We start from the raw sequence: 27,375 nt of genomic DNA on the forward strand, positions 1-27,375 counted from the left end.
GCCTCTTGTGCCAAAAGAACCAAGCTGGGTACTACGCACCCTTTTGACATTTGCCGCTCTGGCTTGAGCTAGCTTGAGCTGACCGAGAGTACTCCTTTTTTGTCTGTGCTTTATGAAAAAGCATAGATGCTATTTTTCACTCTTGCTGGACATAATGGGAGCTCAACAAGTGGAACAGCTGTTCTTTCTTAATTTGCATTCATTTAAATTTGGTCCGTCCTTTCAGTTTTTAAGTTTCAGGGGTTCAAAACACCTCTTTTCATGAGAGTGCTTCCCTTGCAAATAGATATTACAATTTATCAGCAGTGATATAGTATTACCTCCCCTTAAAAATGTGATTTTATTTTTATTTGTCTTTCACCACCACCACCTTTAAGAGTCTCTTAAATCCAGTCTATCTTTAAGGCAGTTTGGTTTGAAATAGCAGTGCTAGTTCTTAATTTATTTACTATTTATATGTATTAGCTATGTCATAATATACATTTTCTAGGCAAGGGTGTTTCTACTATAGCAATTGTGTGGAGCAGCTAATCGAAAAGAGGACTCATACCCTTGCAATATTGTCATGCTCAATGCTCTCATAAGCTTCCATAAATCAATAGGTACTCTGCTAAAGTTCAGTTTTCATTTACTTCAGTCATCTCCATTTCAGATCAACATATAGTTCAGCATACTGTTAAACCTAAAATACCATGTGTTGTTTCCAGTGCTGTGCAAGAGATGTTCTCCTTTCACAATAGGATTTCCCCTTCCTCTCCTCTTCCCATGCAAATATGCTCCGGAGGGTTTCCAAATGCTGAGGGTGCACAGGAGGACAGCAGAGGTGGGAGAAGTCTTGTTACAGAAATGGAAGTCTAACCCTAACCCCATGCGATCAAGACAAATGAGTTATTTATTCACTCTACCTTTATCCCACCTTTCTTTTACTGAACTCAGTGCAATGTTCATACATTTCCCAGGCATTCTCCCATCCAGGCACAGACCAGAACCTGATTAGCCTAAACAAGATTGCTGCATCACGTGCCTTTGGATTATAACCCTGACACAATTGACTACATGGCCAATATAATATATAGTGTCTGGATGACTTCATTGTGGCCACTGGAATTTGGCTAGAGCAGCTTTCCTTGCGTATAGCATGTTATATATTGAAATAAGTACTGTAAGATTTCCTGCATTGCAATGGGTTGGACTATCCGTGTTTCCCAACCTGGAGTCTCCAGTTGTTTTTGGACTACAGCACCCATCATTCCTAGCCACTGGCCTTGCTAGCTAGGGATGATGGGAGTTGTAGTCCAAAAACAGCTGGCAACCAAAAGTTGAGAAACACTGGACTAGATGACCCTTGGGGTCCCTTCCAATTCTACCATTCTGTGATTCCATGAATCAGTATGGCTAACTTAACCCAGCAACACCCCACCCCCTGCTCACACACAATCAAAACATGCTGCAACCAACTATGACTTGGACCCTCTGATCTCTTGCACCAACAAAAACAAGATGCCTATCCATGTGATGCTGAAATAAAAAGCTCCACTCATGTACTATGTAAAGAATGAAAGTTTAGTGTCTCCCTCGACTCCCCCCATTCCCCATTTCTCTTTTCTCCTCAACTTCACATTGCCTATAACAAAAATGTCTCAACCTGACTGCAATTGACCTGTGCGAAGGATTCTATGATTTGAAAACAAGAGACACTGAATGAGCTTTTGTTACTTATGGAAGAACTTTTTATGAAAACCTACTTTCCAAAGTCAGTATTGTACTTATTTATTGATAAACAGAGAGAAAAGTATACATTCCCTTCAGTGTTACAGACTAGTACATCAGAAACCTATACAGTCATACCTTGGAAGTCAAACGGAATCCGTTCCGGAAGTCCGTTCGACTTCTAAAATATTCGGAAACCAAAGTGTGGCTTCTGATTGGCTGCAGGAAGCTCCTGCAGCCACTCGGAAGCCACGGAAGCCCCGCTGGACGTTCGAGTTCCAAAAAACGTTCGCAAACCAGAACAATCACTTCCGAGACTGCGGCATTCGGGAGCCAAAACATCCAAGTACCAAGGTGTCCAGGATCCAAGATACGATTGCATTTTGTTTCTGAACACCAGGTGCTGGGACTACCCGCAAGTGGGGAGAGTGCTATTGGGTTCAAGTCCTGCTTGTTAGCTTCCCACATCTTCATTGGCTATGTGAGAACAGGATGCTGGACGAGATGGGCCATTGGCCTGACCCAACAGGGCTCTTCTTATGCTATATTGATGTGCCAATGAAAAATAAGTGTTGTTATTTAGTCGTTTAATTGTGTCCGACTCTTCGTGACCCTATGGACCAGAGCACACCAGGCACTCCTGTCTTCCACTGCTGCCCACAGTTTGGTCAAACTCATGTTAGTAGCTTCAAGAACACTGTCCAACCATCTCGTCCTCTGTCATCCCCTTCTCCTTGTGCCCTCCATCTTTCCCAACATCAGGGTCTTTTCCAGGGAGTCTTCTCATGAGGTGGTCAAAGTATTGGAGCCTCAGCTTCAGGATCTGTCATTCCAGTGAGCACTCAGGGCTGATTTCCTTCAGAATGGATAGGTTTGATCTTCTTGCAGTCCATGGGACTCTCAAAAATAAGTGAACTGCTAGTAAAAGTTACAATGATTTTTTTTCTTTAAAAAATGACCCCTAATGAAACACTGTTTAACTTCTACGTTATAACATAATGTGGTAAATAGAAAGCTTTCATGCAGGCTCCCAACCAGCATATTATCATCTGCCGAAAAGAGCACATACTTTTGTCGAGGTTTATCCCCAGCATGTTAAAAATAGCAACTGTCTGTGCTACAACCATTATTTCATTACTGAAGATGGTATATGCTTCACTTAAAGTGGAAAGCTGCTATGACAGCGTATATAACATCCAAACACTTCCTCTGACAACTTATATAACTCTCCTTAAAAGAGGATCAGCGATACTCTCAGTAGCATTATCCGTTTTCAACTTCTTCAGAACCTGACCTTTTCACACAGAAACACTGCCAAAGCGACTGATTTTGAAAGAGATGTGGTATATGTGTATAAAGGGAAGAAAGAAGTGTGTGTGTCTTTCTCTCTGTGTGTTGCTAAGGGATTTTGTGAGAGTATATGTTTAAAAGAAAAAAAAATCACTGGCAGGACAAGTAGGCAAAAGAAGCACCATCGACAATGCAATGCCACTGCCCAAGATTGTCCTCAGAGGCTCTGCTCTTGGGCAGACCACTAAAGTTCGTCAAGTAGGTAGATACTAGAAATAGGGACTTTTCAGTGGTGGCTCTATACTTGTGGAGTTCCTGCCCAAGAATTTAACTTTCCCCCCTGGTGGCTTTTAAATGGTCCCTAAAGACTTTTTCATTCCAGCAAGCTTTTTATTGATTCTAAGAACCTCAAGGGAGATTGCACCATGAAATCACAGAATTACAGTTCATCCAAATGCCCAGTGCTATCACTTGTGGCTTGGTTTTGATCACATTACATGTCTAAATTAGTATCTGTTATTGTCAACAACAACTGTTTCAAGAATGGCTGCTGTTAATAATGTAAATTACCTTACTGCATTGCATTTCCCTCTGATCTCCTCGTTCATAACTCCCTCCATCCAGTGTGTGTGTGTGTGTGTGTGTGTGTGTGTATGTATGTATAGTTACATAGTCAGGATAACACTTCATACACCTGATGAAGGGAAATGTAGTCCACAAAAGTTCATTGCACCCACATCAGGTCTTCTCTAAGGGAACAGCCAGCTCCTTCATAGCTCCAAAAAGCACAACTTTATCCTTTTCTTATTTTGATGTCGTCTACTGCTGCTGCTTCCTTTAATTTATTTTTTGCACAGACTTTTGGCTTGTCCTCGCCATCAGAATAAGCACGAATCATCTCCACCTATCACAGTTTCGGTCATCTTAGCTCCCATTGAGATGGATATCCAGAACAATATTCATTATCAACACTACTTTGTCAAGCCTCAAGAGGCATTGCCTCACGGAAACTGACACTGATAGCTCTGCTCACAAAATTCTGATAGGAAATGCATACCAATATGGACATTCATGCAAGATACATTCATAAGAGACCCAGGATTGGCTGACCCGCTCCTGCCAAGTGGATACTTGGTAGCAAACTTGGTTTTATTGCTTTGTAATGCATGGAATTTGGGACGCGGGTGGCGCTGTGGGTAAAACCTCAGTGCCTAGGACTTGCTGATCGTAAGGTCGGCGGTTCGATTCCCCACAGCGGGGTGAGCTCCCATCATTCGGTCCCAGCTCCTGCCCACCTAGCAGTTTGAAAGCACCCCTAAGTGCAAGTAGATAAATAGGTACCGCTTTATAGCGGGAAGGTAAACGGCGTTTCCGTGTGCTGCGCTGGTGCTGGCTCACCAGCTGCAGCTTTGTCACGCTGGCCACGTGACCCGGAAGTGTCTTTGGACGGCACCGGCTCCCGGCCTCTTGAGCGAGATGAGCACGCAACCCTAGAGTTGGACACGACTGGCCCGTACGGGCAGGGGTACCTTTACCTTTAATGCATGGAATGGGCCACAGAAACATGAGTACACAAACATCCCATATGCACTTAACGCACATGGATGTACCTAAAAACATTGTGGGTACATGAGCATGAGTGTGTGCACACCCTTTAGGAAAAGCCAGTTCTCCATTTGTGTTCCTGAAACCATATTTCTCCCATATATCACAGTGATCCTGGGAAATGTGATTTACCCTACACAGAGCTACAATTCCTAGCACCCTTAAACTATAATTCCCAGGATCCCTTGGGGGGAGTCATGTGCTTTAATCATAGGGCATGAATATGGCCTAAGTGAAGGCAGCTTCAGATTTTTGTCTTAGTCTTTTGAAGAAACTGAGAAAAGAATGGTAGGTAATCTCTTGCTTTCATGGTTCATTGCTTCTCTGAATACATTGCAAATATAGGTATCATAAAAGCAGTACAGGCCATGATAACTTAATTAATGTCGGCCAGATTCATTCTCGTTTTCTAGGAAGAGCTGTCTTGCTTTCAGGTCTGTAGCCAAGTTCATAATGTGTAATCTTTCGAGAAATGATTTGTGATTATTATTTTTAAAAAATCCAGTTGCCTTATAAACAGTGCTTGTCATTGTGTGAAAAATCAGACTATGATATCAACAGGCCTGCAAGCCTTGGAACAAAATAAACTCTTTTGAGCCCCAGCAATGAAGCAAGCACAAACCAAATATTTGTTTTCCTGACTGTTTACAGGAAACATTCCAAAGTAAAAGAAATGCCTTCACAATTCCTTTTACGCTTTGCTCATGCCTCACTCTCATCAAAGTTGCAGTCCTTAAGGTTATGTCAGGTTCAGCTAACGTAATTTGATTTCTCCGTGGATCAAGGATGCTAATATAAAACTATTTCTCCATGTAAAGTGGAGAAAGCATTTTTGCAACTCCTGTTTCATCCATTCTGTACACGGCTTAGCAGAAAAGATGGGCTCCCTTTCCTCCAACACACTGGAAGTATAATATCACTGAGTTCGGGCAAATGTAGAGCTCCCAGAAAAGTAGATTGAATCAGTATTGAATGGATCCATACATCCTGTATTTTCTTTTTCTTTACAAAAAAAAACAAACTATTCAAAAGAGTGGCTCAAGAGTTCAAAAAGTGATGGAATATACTCTGCAAAACCTTGACGTGTAGTCCAGAATGAGCCTATGCACAACACCACGGTAAACTGAGAGGCCTGTGAAGGCACCTGTAGCAGAGATGGAAAGTGTGTGGCCCTTCAGATGTTGTTGGATTCCCAAATTCCATCACCTTCAGCCAGCATGACCAACGGTTTGCCATTCCTAACCAAGGACATGCACACACACAAACAACAGGATTGCAGTGAAGAGGAGAGAGTACAGAGGGGCAGCCTGGCTGGTTTTAAGCAGAGGTTGGGTGGCCATCTGTCATAGATGCTTTAGTTGAGATTCCTGCATTGCAGGGGGTTGGACTAGATGAGCCTCAGGGTCCCTTCCAACTCTATGGTTCTATGATTCCCTCACACTGACGAAATCTGTGGAGAAATGGCAGTGGTTGTGTCCTTATAAATATCTGTTGTTTTCTTCCATGGCCAGTAGGATTGTGAAAACCCTTGCCCAAAAGATGCTTGAATCTTTAAGAATTGTACTGCAGAAGGAACTGAGTTATTTACAGTGGTACTTTGGGTTAAGTACTTAATTTGTTCCGGAGGTCCGTACTTAACCTGAAACTGTTCTTAACCTGAAGCACCACTTTAGCTAATGGGGCCTCCTGCTGCTGCCGCACCGCCACCGCATGATTTCTGTTTTCATCCTGAAGCAAAGTTCTTAACCTGAAGCACTATTTCTGGGTTAGCAGAGTCTGTAACCTGAAGCGTATGTAACCTGAAGCCTATGTAACCCGAGGTACCACTGTATTCAGAAGTACCAAGATAAAATAGTTCCCTCAAATCCCACAGCTAACATTTTCTCAGTCCTACATGGAGAATGTCACTGACCAGGAGACTTAGTACCACTCTGCAACCATATAGTGGTAAAAGCAGACGAAGGTGCTCTGGTTTAAGTTAGTCAGGATTTGCAAGACCCATTTCCTAAGATCTGAATCAGTGTCACTCCCAAGAAAATTGGCTGGGTGTCAATTTCACTCATGATATCTGATCCAGAAAAATGGGGAGCTAATCAGCCATGTGCATTTGGATAGCAGAACTCATATTAAAACACTTCCACCCAAGCTTCCAGATTCAGTAGACATTTTTCCACTATGCTGGGTCATGTAAAAGTGAACTCTTTAATCAGCATATTGAATAAGCCACAGTTCACATCACATCACTAAAATTTTATTTCCTTCATTAAGCACCGTCTCCTGTGCTACATAAACAGAAACACAAATGCCTGCAACAATTCATCATTATATCCCCCCAGCCACTCACAGCTCTGTATAGCACCTAACTAGGAGCAAGTTAAAAAAAATGACTGCATTCTCCCTTGCTTACTCATATTTCTTACGCTTCCTGCAAGGAGCTCAGAACAGCTTATGCATCACTTTGTTTTATTTATTTATTTGCTTGAGAAGATTATCGGCTGCTGTTTAGTACAAAACTCCCAAGACAGTGTACAATTTAAAATAACAAATACAAGAAAGCACAGTAAAAAAAGAAAGCAATATAGAATCTTAAATGCAGCCTCCATAAAGCCTGTAAACTCAATAAAATCAGAAAAAAGCCAGAAAATAAGAATGGAACCCTGCGAAGGAAGATCCAACACATTGAAATACCTGAGCAAAAAAGAGTCTCCTCTCACAGGCTGAGAGCTTCTAGGAGCCACCAGTGAGAGTTGAGTATTGGGCGGGGACCAAAGGTGGGCAAACTACCCCAGATGGACATGATGTGTCCCTCACCAGAGGTAGGAAGGTAAAGGTAAAGGACCAGTCAAAGGTGACTATGTGGTTGCAGCGCTCATCTCACTTTCAGGCCGAGAGAGCTGGCGTTTGTCCACAGACAGTTTTCCGGTTCATGTGGTCTGCACGACTAAACTGCTTCTGGTGCAATGCGACACCATGACAGAAGCCAGAGCGCACAGAAATGCTGTTTACTTTCCCGCCGGAGCGGTACCTATTTATCTACTTGCACTGATGTGCTTTCAAACTGCTAGGTTGGCAGGACCTGGGGCAGAGCAACGGGAGCTCACCCCGTCTTGGGGATTTGAACTGTCAACCTTCTGATCGGCAAGCCCAAGAGGCTCAGTGGTTTAGACTACAGCACCACCCATGTCCCTGCCAGAGGTAGTAACCCTCCCCTAATACCCCGCAAACCTGAACAGTCTTATATAACTGACTGAAAATGATAGAGTGGTCCAATTGTACTTCATGGGGCAAGATGTTCCATAATCAAGGTGTAGCCATGACAGGGCCTCCTTCTTGTCCCACTCAAACAAGCTTCTTTGGAAGGAGACAGGATGATATGGAAAGAGACAGTCCCAAAGTATTCTGTGTCTTAAGCCATTTAGGGATTCAAGAGTAAGAACCAGCTTTAGTTCCATGGACGTTTTCATTGTAGCAGAGGCATATTACTGGAGTCAGGTTACATATTTCAGCTGCTTCATCTTAAAACATTCAGTTAGTATTTTGCCATATATATATTGTGTGTGTGTGTCTGTGCGTGCGCACACACACATTGCAAGACTCTGCAAATAATCCCCCTGAGGGCTTTGTTCAGTGTGGCCCAGATCCAAGATTACTCAGCTTCCCACAAGTCCGTCCACTGACCTTGGTTTATTTATTTAATTATCTTCCTGCCAAAATATCATGCAAACAAAAGTGCTGCTATATCTGAGTTTGATTAATATGGTTTGATTCCCTCCCCCCTAATTATCATGATGTATACTGGGATAGAGTCAAAAATTAAGAGAACAAAGTTTTATGATTAGCAAATCAATCTTCTCTGGCACTGTTTTTGCTCGCCTAAACCAAATGATACACAAAGACTTTGAGCGACCATGATAGCTGATTTAAAATATCAGGGAATACATTTACATAAATAGTCTTGAAGATAGATTCCTGCAAATGTACTGCCAGTAAAACAAGCAATCAAAATACAATATATCTGGAACAGCAAATAAGGCCTACAGAGTTATTTTATTTCAACTCCTATCCTACTGAATTGTATTTCCTGAACCACAGATTATTACATTATTACAAGTTTGTGTGTGTGTGTGTGTGAGAGAGAGAGTGAGTGAGAGAGAGCGCTTACTTCCAACAAAAGGCTTTCAGTTATGCTTAATAATCTCCTTGAGTCTTTAGTTTAAATTAGTTGCTTTACTGAGTTTTGCACAAATATGGATGTTTTGGCCAATGTGCCCACTTGCTTTTTAAAACTTGAAAGTGCCTATTTAGTTTTAAAGCCTGGAAAACACTGTATCACCTATTACTGAATTTGAATATACAAAGGCTGTATGGCTGCTGAAAACCATCTGGGGGCTAAGAACACAAAAGGCTGCTAGTAAGGGGGCCAATACAAAGGATCCTTGGGGATATGGACGTGTGCACCACACAAAGGCTGCCCGCTGTCTTTTGTCGTGTGTGGTATTCCTCCCCCCCTAGCAAAAGAGGGTGGGGAAGAACACAGGATCATCTAACAGAGAGCTTAATGATCAGGAAGTCCTCCTCAGATGGCAGCCATCAGTTTTAGCTGGGACAGATGGTGAACAAAGGTGAAACACACACAATACACACGGGCCAACTAAGCAAGCCTTTCTACCCTTGAATTAAGCATTTGTTTCTGAAGATTTGACAAGTAAAATGTAGCTTTTGCAGATACAGAATTGGCAAGCCAAGTTGCCAGTTCTTTACAGGACTGCAATCACTTTCATATAGCTGCTCCTCTGACATTAAAGCAGTGTGTCCCAAAAGTTTTGACGCAGACCCTCCAAGTGCCCCTATTTCTGATTTGATCCCAGAATGTCCCACTTTCCCTTAGGATGACCCTATTTTCATTGGAGAAATGTTGGAGGGTATGGCGTTATCCACCCCCCAAGCTGTCTGACGGAAATCCTGTATAGGGAAGGTGGTTTTTTTTAGTGTTTAAATTTGTTTTTATATATGTTGGAGCCTGCCCAGAGTGGTTGGGGAAACCTAGTAAGATGTGTGTGGTATAAATAGTAAAATTATCATTATGGAATGGGACGTCCCTATTTTCATCAGAGAAATGTTGGAGGGTATGTTGAAGTGGGTGGGACCCTCCTGTAAATGGAGGCTGTGCACTATTAAATTAGCCAGCTGGGGCTGATAGGAGTTGTGGTCCAAAATATCTGGAGGGCACCAGGCTGGGAAGGGCTGCTCTAGAGGCATCCTAGTATCTTCTTCACAGAACAGAACTATAACAAACCAAAGTGTCTGGGGGGGATTTCCAAAAGGTGGTGCTTTGTCCTGGATCTTAGGCAAGTCTATCCAAAAATCACGTTTTTTTGTAAAACAACAACAACAACAACAACAACAACAACAACAACAACAACAACTGGTTTTTGCTTTTTGAAATATGGCAATCCTACTGTTTGTAAATCTTTGAAGTGATTTATCCATCCAGAAACTCGAGGCAAATGATCAGGACGTTTTATTGGCCCCAAAAGCTAAAGCTCTGAACTACTCAAGGAACGTTCCCTGCGCCCCGGAATTTCCTTTCTGATGTATTTCTGAATGCAAGAACATGTTATCTGCTCCCATTGTTTGGCTTTCCTTTCATCAAAGTTTCTTAGTGATCAACTGGAATTTTCTACTATCAAACATTTGAATTTATTTTGAAGGATGAGGCAATTCAAGTAAAAAAACAACAACAAACCCATAAAGGACCTTTCATAGAAATTTGTGACGGGACTGTTTTGACCCTCTTCTGGGTTGTGTTTTTTTGGTGGGGGTGTTCAGTGGGAACAGAGAGTTTTGCTGTCTTCTCGCTGAAATTTATCTGCTTATCTGATAACAACATGATTCTGGAAATGGAATTTGGCAGAGGAAATATGGACAGTGGACTGATTTATCATTCAGAGCACTAAAACAATAAATAATCTATATTTTGAAAGTGTTTTTTTAATCCCTAAATCATTCATGATCACAACAACCCTGTAATATCTCCCTTGACATATGGGACTTATTTTGCACGTACCCCAGATTTGAACACATTTACTGGAAATTCAGTCATATTGACATTTAATGGAATCTGCGTCTAAGCCAGTTAAGTACCACAGCTTGAAAGCGTATAGATCAAAGTTATCCAGTAAGTCTATAGCTAACTTACAGTTTTCTTTCAGTTTAATTACATTGACTATGTGTGCAGACATACAAATAAATACACTCAGATTTTATTCAAACATTTGGAAAGAGTGCATAGTAAGTCCTTATGGGACTGTGCAATCTCAGCATGCCTGTGGGGTCAAAGTTTAATGTCACTCCCATGTCAAAATCCCCTTAAAAACTGGAAAGCCAGTGTATCATTACAGCGGTATTTTTCAGAAGATTGCCCTGTTTGAAGGTTACTGTGTTCCTTTTCTTTTTGCCAGTGTACATCTAACTTCTGCTCATGAGTTGAAAAGGCAAATTCGTGGTGTTGCCCAAACCTGTAATTACTCAGTTTGGAATAGGGGTTTGGCACAGAAATAGCATAGATCTGTGTTCCAAACCAGTTGCCATACTCCGGTTATTGCTCTTGAGCATGGATTGTAAGCTGAGCTATGTAAAAAGTTCTCTCCACGCTAATTACCTTTCTCAGTGCTGCAATAGCTGTTTTAGTGGTGTCTCCATCCTGGCAGGGTGTGGAAATAGCTCAATTTCCTCAGCCCAATTCTAAATTGAGATTCACCCATCATCATCACTAATTTCAAGAGCTCAAAACATAACACATGAGGGATCCCCTCCCCCTCCTACCTCTGGTGCTACCTCAAGTTTGGGCATTCTGAGGCAGAAAGCTGTGATTAAAAATTAGTTATATATAAATAGACTGCTGCACTACCATTGCCACCTTTGGTAAACCTTCAAAACTTTTGAGCCCTGCCCTCTCCAGTTGTCCTTTAAATGCCCCCTATCCCAGCCCCAAGCCAAAAGTTACGCAATGACAACGATGGACTCAGAGCCACAAAAGTGATGTGTGCCTTTGAACATACATATGCTCAGATTCAGAGCCTTTTGGGGGTGGGTAATGGAGTCTATTGTCTGATTCCATCCACTGTAGAAGAAAGCTGGTGTATGAATATACATTGGCTCTTTATGGATTAGCCCATCTGCCTTCTGAAATGAGAAAAGAGGTAACACAGCCATAGCAGCTGCTTACACAGGGCAAAGGAGATTGAAGAGGGCAAGACTTGCCCCCCCCCCTGACAGTGAGCACCAGATGAGGATCATATAGCCTGTCTATCTCCACTAGGGAATATTTTTTTAAACAAGGTTCTTTTGTTGTTGTGGTTGTTGTGGTTGTTGTTGTTGTTGCTGTGTATGATACTTTTGTTTTGTAAGCCACCTAGAGGATTTCATTGATGAGCAGTGGTGTAAATCTAAACCTTCCTCCTCCTGTGGTCAGCATATTGAGAAGCAGAAAGAACTATCTGCATCTTCTTCTTTGGTGATCACTCATAGCTAAGTAAGATTGTCTTCCATAAACACGGTTTTAGCAGTGGGTCTGTAACTGACTGTGGAGGCCAGTTCTGGATCCACATGTCCTTCCACAGTGGGGACATACGGTAGGTTTCTGGACGGGAGTTGATCATGGTGAGGGTTTGCCAAGCATACCTTCCTCTTAGCATGTTTCTCCCTGAGTTTGAGCATCTTCAAAGTCCATTACATCTTTGGTAAAGTTACAGATAGGTAGCCGTGTTGGTCTGCCATAGTCAAAACAAAAAAATTTTTTTCCTTCCAGTAGCACCTTAAAGACCAACTAAGTTAGTTCTTGGTATGAGCTTTCGTGTGCAGCTCATACCAAGAACTAACTTAGTTGGTCTTTAAGGTGCTACTGGAAGGGAAAAAAATTTTTTGTTTTATCTTTGGTAAAGGCTGTTCTCCAGTTGGAGCATTTGCAGGCCAGTGTTTCCCAGTTGTTGGTGTTTATACTACATTTTTTTTAGATTTGCCTTGAAAGAGTCTTTAAACCTCTTTTGTTGCCCACCAGCATTACACTTTCTATTTTTAAGTTCAGAATAGAGTAGTTGCTTTGGAAGTCGATAATCAGGCATCCGCACATGACCAGTCCAACGATGTTGAAGAATGTGCATGCTGGGATGGTGGCATAGATGTGACAAACAGGAAGGTGATGATGCGGGGGCAGGGGACATACAGACTGGGTGCTGTGCAAATCTCATCTCTGGATCAGATTTTGGGGCATGCAAGAGGAGAAGAGGAAGCAGAAGCCCCATTTCTCATGGACACCGATGTCTGCTGTGTTGAATCGTACCCTGTGCCATGTTACTTAATGGATATTGTGGCTTTGTTTTGAAAAGCAGGTCTGTGCTGTATGTAGGACTACATTTGTACATTATTTTGAAGTTGCAGTGAGTGTAAAATGCAGCTGCTAAAATGCTTATGGGTGCTAGGGTGCTCTTCATGTAATCTGTGAGCTGGATACAATAAAGACCTCTAAAACTATACCTGTTTACCCAAACTTTCCTGGACCCTGATTTTTACTTTTCATTTCGGTTTGCTTTGTACACCATTCTGTTTTCTTTTTGCACGTACAGCTACATTTTGTTTTCCTCTCGTTTTCAAGAATGGTTGTCATATTTTTGTTGCTTTTATATAAACACTTAGAGGTTTTCATTGTATCAGGAGCAGTATAAAAAGTTACAAATGAAAAAAATAAATGTGAAGTGTAAAAAGAATGGGAAGTTTTGCTTTTAACTTTAAGGAAAACAGGCTTACACTTTTTGAATGCAACTGGCATGAATTGCAACACTTGCTTTTAAAAGAACTGTTTTATTCCAGGCTCAGCTATTAGTTAGGGAAGCCTGTGGAAAAGCTGACAAAGGTATTTTGTAATACTTTGGTATTTAGTTTGGTTCTGGCTCATTTTATAATTGTGCTAAAAGCCCTATTTTGTGGAAGGGGGTTGCATGCTGGTTAAATGATGGAAGACTCAAATGCCATGCGAATAGGGGGTGATACAGTAAGCAAGCAACTTCTGGGAAGCTGGAGAAGCTGAAATTTCACAGATAGCTTAGAATATAATGGGATCACTTTTCTGAACTCTTGCAAAAACTGTTCTTAGGTTCAGACAGGCAGCTGCCTCTTATAGGCACGTGCAAGAACCCTGACCTTACTTTGTTCTCTGTACATGCTGGTTTCACTGGAAATTATGCTCTCTCTAGTTTAATTAACCTGCCGTATTTCCTCCAGCCCCCTTCTCTAGTAGAAGTCAAATGGATAGAGAACAGAAAGGGCTGTGTCCCTGATGAATCTGCTCTTTTGCAATAATTCCCTAGCCAGTAGACACATGGGAGTAGCTGCTAAGACATTTGTATCTTTGCAAGGAATATGTTACAGCCATATCCTAAATGTGTGTCTGCACCAGCTGTTTTTCCTGGGTTTGTTCAAGCTCATAGGAGAACAGCTGGTACGGGTTGAACCTTGCCCTGCCTACATCATATCATATTCTGAACTGGGTTTTATTTATTTTATTTATTACATTTTTATACTACCTATATCTTCCCAGGATCTCAAGGTTCTGTCCCAGGTTAACCAGCCATTCATGAACAAGGCACTAACTTCCTTTCTGGGAGGCGGGTGGTGCTGTGGTCTAAACCACTGAGCCTAGGGCTTGCCGATCGGAAAATTGGCAGTTCAAATCTCCGCAACAGGGTGAGCTCCCATTGCTCGGTTCCAGCTCCTGCCCACCTAGCAGTTTGAAAGCACGTCAAAGTGCAAGTAGATAAATAAGTACCACTCCGGTGGGAAGGTAAACGGCGTTTCCGTGTGCTGCTCTGGTTTTGCCAGAAAGCGGCTTAGTCATGCTGGCCACATGACCCGGAAAAACTGTCTGCGGACAAACATCGGTTCTCTCGGCCAGTAAAGCGAGATGAGCGCCACAATCCCAGAGTTGTTCGCGACTGGACTTAACTGTCAGGGGTCCTTTATCCTTTTTTAACTTCCTTCCAATGTGTCTCTCAGGGTGTAAAGACTTTAATGATGTGATTGGCTGCATTCATGATGTGATTAGCAATCTCTCTCTCTCTCCCCCCCCCCTCTCTCTCTCTCTGTGTGTGTGTGTGAAATGAATAATAGGCACAGTGGGGAGTGGGTGTGCACAGGGAAGGGAGTTTTAAGCCTGAAAACTCCAGGAAACCCCTCCTCCCCTCAAGAGACAATTTGATTCAAGTTACAAGAAAGGAGATTCTGTTTGACAGTGAAACAGACTCCCTCTGGAGATGGTGAGCTCTCTCCTTCATTGGAGGTTTTTAAGCAGAGGTTGGAAGGCCATCTCTCATGGATGCTTCAGTTGAGATTCCTGCATTTTAGGGGGTTGGACTAGATGACCCCTGGGTCCCTTCCAACTCTACAATTCTACTATTCTATAAATTAACAGAATTTTCCCATTTGTTGATTAATCTAAAAATATGTAAAGTATTTCAATGTAAAAATTAGGGTCTTCTGATGAAAATAGTATCCAAAAATAGAAATAAAAAAACAAAATGGGCAAACTTATTCCCAAACTAACATATCAAAGAAGGTCTGGAGTTGTACATGGCACAATAATCACACAATCCTATGTGTTTTCCTCAGAAGTCAGTGCCGTTGTGTCTTCCTTGAAGGAAAGCGTGCATAGGACTTGCAATTAAGGAAAAGCTTGATGCAGTTATTATACTAAAAGTGCTGGAGATACTAAGAAGGTGAAGCAAATCTTGTGCATATTGTGAAAATGTAAAATTATAAATAACTTTTGGGCAGAAGTTATGAGAACCATACGAGAAACAGAGGATGATAGGTTTACAGTTTTATTCAAGTGGTTTTTTAAAATGATACTGCAGGCTGTGTCAGAAAGAAAAATAGGAGCATAGTGGAAAAAATATGCTATGGGCAGCAAAAATTCTTATTACTAAACACTGGGGTGGGGAAAATAGAAATAAACTCTCTTGGGAAGAATTCTTTAAGAGTTTGGAATGTCATGTTTATGTATAAAATTACTGAAATATCACATCTGAGACTGGATATATAAAATAGCAATCAGGCATCTACAGAAATATGGCAGCTATTCAAAGTTTATTAGAACTGTATAAATATGACATGGGAGATTTGTGTGGTGTGACAGTTAGTGTTGGACTAGGACCAGGGAGATTCAGGTTCAAATTCGAATCAGCCACGAAGATGACTGGGATCCCAGCCAGTCAAAATCTCTTAGGCTAACCTACCTTACAGGGTTGTTGTGATGATGAAGAGGGTGGAAAAAACAATCCAGCCTGGTCTACCTGAGGAATAATATTCCATGCATTAAACCATAACCACACATCAACAGCTTTTAAGAGAAATCACCTACTGTATCAATTTATAGGTTTAAGTCTTACCACTAGAACAAATTTGCCATGTGAGATAGTGGGAAACTACAGTAACTATTTGTATGTTCATCTAAATTTCAAAGGCAGGAACAGGCAAATACTAATTACCCATAACCCAGACTTAAAAAATGTTTACTTGGGGGGAAAAGGTCCACTGAGCTGGATCCAAAGTTAATCATGCTTAAAGCAGACCTATTGAAATCAATGGAACTTAAAGCAGACCTATTGAGATCAATGGAAGTAAAGTTCCATTGATTACACTGGGTCTGCTCTTGACATGACTAAGTCTGGATCAACCCCATTGTGTCCAATGAGATTTACAACACAATCCTCAACCTGTTTACTTAAAATTAACCCTTAATGCAAAGGTTATTTTCTGTTGTTGTTTTTAATCTATTTTTGTCTAGTGGTGAATCTTCTCCATCCAAAATGACAATGACATGCAGATTCTGGAAAACATACTGATGTATAGCAGGCAGGTGTCCTATATTCTGCTTCTTCCTGTGTTACCTTTTACCATATAACCATTTTACTGCCACAAGCAGAGGGCATCTTAAGGGAGATTGATGTTGACCAGGTTTTCAATTTGGTCAACATGGAATGTTGGGAGGCTTGTTTGCAATGGTTTGTAATAGTTTTTTCATATCTTTTATCATGACTGAACATCAGGCAGCTGGTAGGTCCCAAAAGTCTACCCAGGTGAAAAGTCTTCTAGGCAAGTACTCTAGTCTATCAGAACTATTCGCACAATATTTTCTACTTCCTCAAATAGATTATCCTGGACAATTTAATGTGTCACGAGCAAGGGAAAAGGTACACTGTCAAGAGTAGTAGTTTTGGAATTATTTACTGTCACAGTTATCTCTTGTTAAATTTGAAATGGCAAAAGGCAAACAATTCCGCTGTACTGTAAATAATACAATTTCCTCCAATGTCTGCCAAAATGTGAAAAAGACAGAAGAACATTTTCTATCATTGAATTTATTCAGGTACTCTGGTCTGTCACTCTTGAGAATACGAGTAGTTTGTCTTTTTTTAGTCCAGATTTCATCTGTATTAACTCCTACATCATTTAGGAAGTTTTGCCGGGAATTAATTCAGACAAGAAGAGACCACTTGCCTTTGGATCCTATTCTGCATGCTCAGGAACCTCACCTTGACCATATACTTGACAATGATGCTTGCCCCATCCCCAGTCCTGTTGTCCAGAATCTGGAAGGTGACAGGGAATGGCCTCTAGAGGGAGGCATTTTAACAAGGACCAAACTTAGCAAATGTCAGGCAAGAGCTGGGGAACTCTGTGGCCCTCCAGAAGTTGTTGGACTCCAAATCCCACTGGCCTAGCTTGCACGGCCCATGTACAAAAATAATGGCAGTTTTAGTCCACCAACATCTGGAGGGCCATAGGTTCCCACCCCTGCTTTAGACCATAAGATAACAGCTAATAGCAGAATAAATAAAGAGATGATAATAACAGAATGCCAATTAATTTATGCTATTGCTTTCACAGGTTCATCAGCAACCCTTCACTCTTATTCACAGAATGAGGTCATTTTACTATTAAAACACTTGGACCAGTAAGTGAAATTTCTAAGCATTTGAAACTGATTCAAGCATTTTAATTAGTCTAGATTGATCTAGTGTGGCTATGTGCTCATCCAACTCTTCCGGGCTGTATTTCTAGGCACAGATATCTCAGTGTCCAATTGCTTTTTCCCTTTTTCCCGGACGCTTTCCTTGTGAAAACCCACTCTTTACCTCTAAATCGGAACAAACAGCAATCTGCAGAAAACTCCAATTGCCTTTGTTCTGCTCAGTGTTAAAGAGAGGATTTTCCTGGGGGAAGCGGCGGTGGCAGGGGGGAGCGGTCAGACACAGAGCTTTAAAGTGTGAACCTGTGTCTAAGAAGCAAAGGGCAAAACATAAGTGTGGATGAACCCTATTTCTCAGAAGGGAATTTCATCACCACAAATACAAACTAGTTAAATATCACAGCTTCCTTAAAGGAGCAGCACAAATTGCTGTTTTGTGCCCAGGTTAAAAAACCCAGTGACAACCTCTGGCCTTCCACACAAACCAGCTGTTCTCAGGTGTCTTTTGGGAAGATGCAACAACCATATTGAGGTACAGACACTGAAAGTTTTTACTGTAGTCAATAGGTCTTCATTCCACCAGGTTTTGTTCGATTTTGCACATCACTTAAATCTTCAATTCACTCTTTCAATGTGTAAACAAATGAGGAGTTTGTGTCAATTCATGGCTTGCTGTTTTAAGATAACCAATCATGTTATCAGGTCTAGAAAAAGGAGCAGAATGTGAGATTGGCAAGTATGAAATGAATTATTGTTACACCGACTTTAGTGTTCTAAATTCAGGAAACCTATCTGTTGGAGGTTATTGCAATTTCTTACTAAATTATATTTTCTAAAAGGCTATCTTTGGGGCATGTTATTCAGACAAGGTCAAATACGTGTGGCTGCAGTTTTCTCCTTTTATAAAATATCCAATCGTAATAAATACAAACTGCTGGATTTGTAGTTGAGTGCTTGCTTCAGAATTCAGTGGTTCAAAGACACACAGCCTTCAGTCCACTTGCTTTGTACATACAGGAGGCACATGATAATTCCCCCAGAAAAGTATAGCCTGTCACATTTTATTACTCGAAATATTGAAAAGCAGATAAGTATCCCACTTAAAAGAGACAGTGCTTAATCTGTAATCACTTCAAAGACCTTTCTAATGATTTGGCACAAGCTCATCTCTCTTCAGTTTAACTCCAGCTTTGATGTTCTCACTAATCTTCACCTAACCCTCTCCTCAGAAAAACATAATCACACATGAGTTCTTATGAATATGGCAAGCACCCCGGACATAGAATACGTCAAGATCAACCTGGCAGCCAAGCGTATTAGAAGGTTAAAATAGAATGTGGGCTTGAATTCTTAGTGGTCCTACAGATAGGACAACCATTTGTGACTATCCTAAACATAAGGTTTTGCTCCATGATTGCTCCAAGAGACCAACCATGCCACAGAATTTTCAGACATTTGGAAGATGAGCTTTCTCAGCCTGCTTCAGCTTCAGCTTCATTGACCAACTACCTGTGGGTCAGAGGTTCCCCATGCCTGCCCTATATACATTTTGGGCATATGCTCTGTATATATCTAACTTTGATTGACCTTCCTATTAGTTTTTCCCATTTTCCTATTAATTGGTGCATGCACTGCATATTGTCTCCATGGCAACCAGCCCTTGACTGGTTATTCCACGTTCCTTAAACCGTACTCGTCAATTGGGCCTCCTTGACCTAGTCATTATCTCATTCCAAGACTGTATTTCCTCCTCACAACTATATTTTGACATTGGCAGAACACGGGTCTGTCCAGCCAAATTAGTACTGTATGAACATTTGCGGCGGAGGGCTTCCGGTTCAGCGTGACTCTGAGCTAGGCGGGGGTTTTTTCCTTAGGGAAGAATCCCGAGCTTTTCGGAGAAAATAGGGGTTCCACAGGGCGCCGTGGTCCCCTGAAAAGTATCTGGTGGGCGTTCAGATACACTGGTTCCCGCGGAGCTAAAAAGCGGACCTCCCGGCCGTCAGGTAACTCCGTTTCGGAGCGAAGAGTACAGCGGGGGGAGAAGCGGGCTGAGGGAAGCCATAGCTGTCTCCGAAAAAGCGAAGCCCCGAGCCTGCAGGAGAAGCGCTGGATTCTCAAAAGAAAGAAATTCGAGCTTAAAAAGGATAAAATTAAAGTGGATGTCATTTAAGGAAAGACTCGAAGAAGAGGAAGTCAAAAAGAGCTCGACTTTTATCTGAAATCAGCGTGGACGCAGAGACCTAAACAAAGCGGAGGAAAGTGTAAGTGACGCTAGCGGTCAAAGTTCTTCTCCCCGCTCTACGTTCTTTAAGACTACTTTAGAGGATACAAAATAACTGGCAAGAGAGGAAAGTAGAGGGGGAGCAAAGAGGCAACATTTGGATACTATTTGATACGACCCAGCCCTCTATTGAGATAGTGGAAAAGAGGAGGAATTCAGCCTCTCTCCTGAAAGCTCTGAGGAACGGAAGACTCCCTTGTGTTACGGCGTGGACGCCATTACTTACTGTTTTTGCATGTCTCAGAGGAGGGAGGGAAGGGAGGGTACGGCGTCGGTGCTCTCTCCCCCTCCCCCTGAAGCTTTGAAACTCCGAAATATTAATAGGTGGAACTAAGCAATTTAAATAGACGGACTGCAGTGGATACTGCATTTCCCTCTTTGAGGAAAGGAATTGGAAAATCCCCTCCTCTCCCCCTCTTTTTTTTTCTCTTTTCTGTGTGCTGTCCTTTATTACTCTGTGGTTGGTAGACCCCTGGTGGACGGGAGAGAAACTACAACTCATTTTGATAGTACTTGCTAATCTCTCTGGGCTGGCTTAACGTCTCTGAAAGTTGGACTTAAATACATGAGGGAAGAAAGTTGGTATGTTTGAACTTCTTCGGGACCCTCTTGTTGATCTCATTCGCAGTGGAATTTAGCCCAATTGAGGGCAAGAAGATAAAGAAGAAAAAGAGTGGTTCTATTAAAAAGATATTTCTCTCTTTTCTTATCTTTTTTCTTCTTTGCAAAAGATATCATAAGGAATAGACTATTTTGAGGTAGGAAGAATTGACTTAACTACCGACGGATCTGGCCCAGCTTCAAACCTCGGATATTATGACTGGAATATAATTTGAACTCTGATCTAAGTCCTGAACTTTGATTTTGGGACTTTTATTTTTTTTTTTCTTCTTTTTTTTTCTTGGTGGGACGTTGGACTACTTTATAGTGGGTTAACCTAATTGGTGACACCAAGAGGGAATTATTGGAGTATTACCTTAAATCATTTAGTGGAATTGGTTGTGAGTTTTGTAAAGATTTATAGAATTGAATTATCATAATTATCATTACCTTTTTACATTTAATTGAAAATGTCCTACCCACCAAAGAAAGGTGGGAATGGGGGGACTCCAGTAGAAAGAAAGGGGTCCAAGCAAGAATCAGACTTCAGATCGGAAATCTTAAAAATGTTTGCAGAAATTAGACAAAGTGAGAAGAATCTAGAAACAAAAATAGAACAAGTAGACTTAAAGATAGGGAAAATGGATAAGAAAATAGATGAAACTGTAAATGAATTGAAAGGCCAAATTAAAGAGGTATCCAAAAGAACTCATGTATTAGAGGAGGGAATGAAAAAGACAAAATTGGAAATGAAAGAACTAAAACGTGAAGATGATAAAATTAGAGTAGGCCTCTTAGAAACTAATAAATCACAAGAAGAAATGTGGGATGCGATCTCTATGAACGAACTTAGACAACGGGAAATTAATTTAAGGATGAGAGGGGTCCCAGAAAATCAAGGTGAAAATATTAGACAAAAATTAGTAACAGAATTGGCACAATGGTTGGAGTACCAAATAGAAGAGATAGCAGGCATGGTACAGAATGCTTTTAGAATGAAAGTGAGAACGACTAAGGCAAGAAGACTGCCTGGGGATTGTCTGATAACCTTTAAGGATAGAGATATGAGGAATTTGGTACTCCAAAAAAATAGAGAAAAAAGACTAATGATAGATGGGAGTTATATAATTATTTTTAAAGACATTCCAATTAGACTGCTAAAACGAAGAGACCCTTATAAGCCACAGGTGCAAATTCTTAAAAAGAATAATATAGAATTCAAATGGGAGTTCCCGGAGGGGATCTCCTTCACTTACAAAAACAAGAGACACAGATTGACCAGCCCGGAAGAGATAGGTAAATTTCAGAGGAAATATAAGGAATTGTTAATAGAGGAAGAAGAAGAACTTAAAGGAGCAGTAGGAGGAGTGGAGGTTAAAGGTGTGAAGGATTTGGGGGAGAGGAAGAAATTGGGAGAAAGGCTAGAGGGAGAGGAGGAAGAGGAGGGAGAGGAAGAGGAAGAGGAGGAAGAAGAAGAAAGATTATAAAGAACTACTTTATAGGAAAAAAAAAATTTTTTTTTTGATTATTCGGAAATAAAATGGCGTTAAAATTGTGGAACTGGAATATTAATGGACTGAATGATAAAAAAAAACGGAATAAGGTGGAACAATTTCTAAAGAAAAAAAATTTAGATATAATCTGTTTGCAGGAGACACACGTGGCGAAAAGGCATAGGAGAATTTTGGTTAATAAAAGACTTGGAAATGAATTTATATCATCAGATAAAAAAAAGAAAAGAGGAGTGATATTGTATATAAAAAGTAAAATTGAGGCTCAGCAAGTATTTAAGGATGAGGAGGGAAGAATTATAGCTGTCCAAATCAACTGGCAAGGTGAAAAACTAATAATTGTTGGGATCTATGCACCTAATGGAAACAAAACGGACTTTTATAAAAATTTGGAAGAAAAACTGTTGGAATATGTAGACCAAAAGATAATTTTGATGGGTGATATGAACGGGGTAGTGTCAATAGAAATGGACAGACTGAGAGACAGTGGGACAAAAGAAGGTAAATTACCTAAAACATTTTTCGAAATGGTTAAAGATTGTAACCTAATTGATATTTGGAGACTGAAACACCCGCTGGAAAAACAATTTACCTTTTATTCAGAACCAAATCAGTCGATGTCCAGAATTGATCAAGTCTGGATTTCGAGTGAACTAACTCCAAGAATTACTCAAGTGGAAATTGAACCAAGAGTAATCTCAGATCATAGCCCAATCAAATTAGAACTTAAAGGCTTTGAAGAAAGATCATTTAGGTGGAGAATAAATGAAGGCCTATTTGATGATCAAAATTTTATCCAAGAGGCACAGAAGAAAGTGAGTGATTACTTTGTGGATAACTGTAATAAAGGAACGAAGATGAGTATAGTATGGGACGCAAGCAAGGCAGTGATGAGGGGGTTTTTTATACAGAAAAATTCATTCAAAAAGAAGAACAGAGAGAAAGCAAAGACAGAGATCTTAAAACAAATTACGGAAAATGAGAAAAAACTAATTAAAAAACCAAATAATATAAGAATTAAACAAAGCATTAAAGCTCTGCAAACTCAGTTTGCAATGATAATAAACAAAGAAGTGGAATGGAACATCAAAAGATTTAGACAAAAAAATTTTGAATTTGCAAATAAATCAGGAAAATGGCTTGCTTGGCAGATTAAGAAAAGGAAAGAACAAAGTACAATAAATAACATTAATGTGGATGGAGAAGAGATAACTAGCCCTAAGGGTATTAGAAAAGGATTTTTGGACTTTTATAGACAGTTGTATAAGAACAAAGAAAAGAACAGTATGAGGAAAATAGAAAGATATTTAAAAGGAAAAGAGGTGCAAAAGATTCCAACAGAGGTAACAGAAAGGCTGAATACCCCGATTAATAATGAGGAAATTAAGGAGGTAATAACAGAATTGAAAAATGGGAAATCCCCAGGACCAGATGGGTTTACAGCAAGGTACTATAAAGAGTTGAGAACAGTCCTAACAACACCATTAAAAGAAGTAATGAACAATATTCTAAAAGAGAGAGAGATTCCGGGGACTTGGAAAGATGCATTTATAACCTTTATTCCAAAAGAGGATGCGGACCAAACACAAGTAAAGAATTATAGACCGATTTCCCTATTAAATACGGATTATAAAATCTTTGCAGGAATAATGGCGAAGAGATTAAAAAAGGTGTTACAAGAAATCATCCATGAGGACCAAACGGGTTTTCTTCCTGGCAGACAGATGAGAGACAATGTGAGGAATATAATAAATACTTTAGAATATCTGACAGCTAGGAACGAAAGACAGGCAATGTTAATATTCGTTGATGCCGAAAAGGCATTTGACAACGTATCATGGGATTTTATGTTGAAAAACATGGAATATATGGAATTGGGGAATGATTTCTTGAATGGAATTAAGGCAATATATACTGATCAAAAGGCGAAATTGATAGTGAATAATGTGATAACAGAAGAAATTAAAATATCAAAAGGTACCAGACAGGGCTGTCCGCTTTCACCCCTGCTGTTCATAATGGTCTTGGAGGTTTTGCTGAATTCAATTAGGAAAAATGAAAGGATAAAGGGGGTGGCAGTAGGCCAAAATGAATATAAAGTCAAGGCCTTTGCCGACGACTTGGTAATAATGGTGGAAGATCCGATGAATAGTGCCCTTGAAGTGTTGGAGGAGATTGAAAAGTTTGGTGAGGTGGCAGGCTTTAAGTTAAATAGGAAAAAAACTAAAATTATAATCAAAAATATGGACCAAACAATGACTGAAGTGCTGCAGCAACAAGTGGGTATTGAAGCTGTAAAAAAGGTTAAATATCTGGGAATATGGATAACACCAAAGAACATCGATTTGTATCAAAATAATTATGTTCCGGTGTGGAATCGAATTAAGAAAGATTTGGAGGGATGGGGGAGGTTAAAATTATCTTTTTGGGGCAGAATCTCAATGGTAAAGATGAACGTGCTCCCAAGGATGCTATTCTTATTTCAAATGATCCCAATATTAAAAGGAGTAAAGATATTTGAGGAATGGCAAAGAATGATTTCAAGATATGTCTGGCAGGGCAAAAAGCCGAGAATTAAATATAAATTGTTAACAGATGCAAAAGAAAGAGGAGGCTTTGCCCTGCCAGATCTAAAATTATATTATGAGGCGTCATGTCTTTGCTGGGTAAAAGAATGGATAAAACTTAAAAATACCAAACTATTGGATTTAGAAGGCTTTGATGCCAGATTTGGGTGGCACGCGCATCTATGGCAAGGGAAGAAATTGGGCTATAAATCGTTTGAAAACCACATCTTCCGGAAATCATTAATGGAAGTGTGGGACAGATATAAGAACATATTGGAAATGGGAGTCCCACACTGGTTATCCCCACTAGAGATTATGGGAGTTAAGAAAATCAATATGAGAAGTAACTGGATTACTTATGGAGATTTAGTGGTAAAAGAAGATGGGAAATGGAGATTAAAATCATACGAACAAGTAAAAGAACATGTGTCTGACTGGCTGCACTACTATCAGATAAGTAATATGTTTAAAAAGGATATGAAAGAAAGAGGGTATAAGGAAAAAGATTCGAAATTCCAAATAGAAATTGTTAATAATGATTGTAAGATAATTTCAAAAATGTATAAAATTCTATTGGAATGGTATACGTTGGATGAGGAAGTTAAAGCAGTAATGATCCATTGGGCCAGGGATTTAGGGTACAGTATAGATTTGGAAGATTGGCAAAAAATATGGAATGAAAACTTGAAGTTTACAGCATGCACTACGTTGAAGGAAAACACCATGAAGATGGTATACAGATGGTATATGACCCCTGCTAAATTAGCAAAAATGTACAAAATCTGTAATAAATGTTGGAAATGCGGGGAGAAGGAGGGTACATTTATACATATGTGGTGGGAGTGCAAAAAAGTGAAGGGATTCTGGGAACTGGTTTATAATGAGTTAAAGAAAATGCTGAAATATAGCTTTGTGAAGAAACCAGAGACCTTCTTGTTGGGAATAACTAGAAATGATATAAAGAGGAGGGATCGCAAAATCTTCCAATATGCAATAACAGCTGCGAGAACATTACTGGCCCAAAGGTGGAAGCAGAAAGAACTTCCAAGTATTGAAGAATGGAGAGAAAAACTGACAAATTTCGCAGAACTTGATAAACTAACTGGGAAAATCAGATTTCAGAGAGACCATGAGTTTTTAGAGGACTGGGGGAAATTTAGAGATTATTTGAAAATTGTATGTGAGGAAAATATAACGCTAGTGTGTTTCAAAGAAGCTTTGTGAAAAAAACAAGGAATATTGCAAAAATGTAAAAGAGGATGGAAAATGTATCAAAATAGTAATATTATAATTAAGGAATGTGTAGATAAGAAATTAAGTATGGATGATTGTCAGAGGAGTTGAGGGAGGTCGGATAAGTTAAAATAAGTGATGTTTAAAATTGTATGATTGGAGATATTATGAAAAAAACTCAATAAATATTATTAAAAAAAAAAAAAAGAACATTTGCGGCATGGGTCAAAAAGCTTTATGCAAGGTGGCTTAAATAGCTCACACATTTTGTAATTAGCAGAATACACATGACAGGAGTTAAGATGCAAATAATTCATACTCATCTTTATAATTGGGAATCCATTCAGAGGGAAATAAAGGGCAAGTTAATGGTACCAAATTGTTTCTAACAGAGCAATCCTAACTATAGGAAGCAGACGTTAAATTCTGTAGACTGAGCCAGGGTGAAGAACTTAACACTGGCATAGGCAGGAAAGTCAAAGATCTGCCAAATCAAATTATCTCATCCTGGCAGATCTTGGGTTTGGATTGCTCTGTTAACATTTCTAGCAAAGATGCTATCGTAATAGTCACTTGGCTACCACAAAGCACGTTTCATGAAGCAAACCTACATGGTTGCTATATTGTAGAAATGGGTAATAAGAAGGAAAGACTGATTTGAACTGCACTGACAGCAATGTTAAATATTAAACTGATACAAACTACTCACATCCATGAATAGCTACATGTTTGAGGGTTGGTGATCTGTGTGTGAAAATAGTTCATAATAATAGTCATTTAGATTGGCACAAAGGTTTCTGTCTGCCATACCTTTGAACGAGGGGATTTTCAAGGCACTGTTAACTTGCCTCCATGTTCAGGTTGCATTTGTGTTCTAGAGCAGGCATGGGCAACCAATTGCTCTCCACATGTTGTTGGAAATCTGGCCATTTGAAAGACACCCCCACCCCAGGGTTGCTTATGCTATTTTAATATGCTTTATGCTTTAATAGGCTAGAAGCCTAATGGAAATGGTGTCTGAAGGGTTCAATGGGCCAACTCAAAGGGGATACAGTTGTAAGGCATGTGTACAGGACATTTATCAACAGGGTGCAATGCTTCCACTGAAGTACCCAACTTATGGCAATTCTTTACATTTCACAAGGCTGAGTAAGAAGATCTTTATATTTCACTTCAGAAGAGACATTGGGTTTTATTGATTTGGGAGAACACCATCAAATAGTTTTTAAAGCATTATTCATCATGCAATTCTAAAAACCACAACTACTTAAGTTTCTGCCTGTATAATTGTGAACCATAGTCAACTTCCATTATTTCAGCAGAACTCGAATTTAGTAAAAAAACACAAAACCCCCATTTCATTTCCTCAGAGTTGAAGGCCAGTGGAAATGCACTAACAATAATGAAGGGTTAATCCTGTTCCTAAAGTGCATTACTTTAGTACTTGCCAGGGAGATGGGAATATCAACCCCAGCTGCTCTGGGAGAAAACCTCCAAGTTTTGACTGAAATACATTGTTCTGATCATTATTTAAAGTACAACAAAAATCAA

General features: G+C 40.1%; 1 protein-coding gene across 1 annotated transcript in view; it reads right to left on the reverse strand.

Moving 5' to 3' along the window:
• Positions 1-27,375, reverse strand: part of SPSB4 (splA/ryanodine receptor domain and SOCS box containing 4) — a 174,599-nt gene that overhangs the window by 66,294 nt on the left and 80,930 nt on the right. The window lies entirely within an intron of this gene.

Source organism: Podarcis raffonei, chromosome 5 (assembly GCF_027172205.1).
Source record: "Podarcis raffonei isolate rPodRaf1 chromosome 5, rPodRaf1.pri, whole genome shotgun sequence".
Classification (NCBI taxonomy): Eukaryota; Metazoa; Chordata; class Lepidosauria; order Squamata; family Lacertidae; genus Podarcis; species Podarcis raffonei.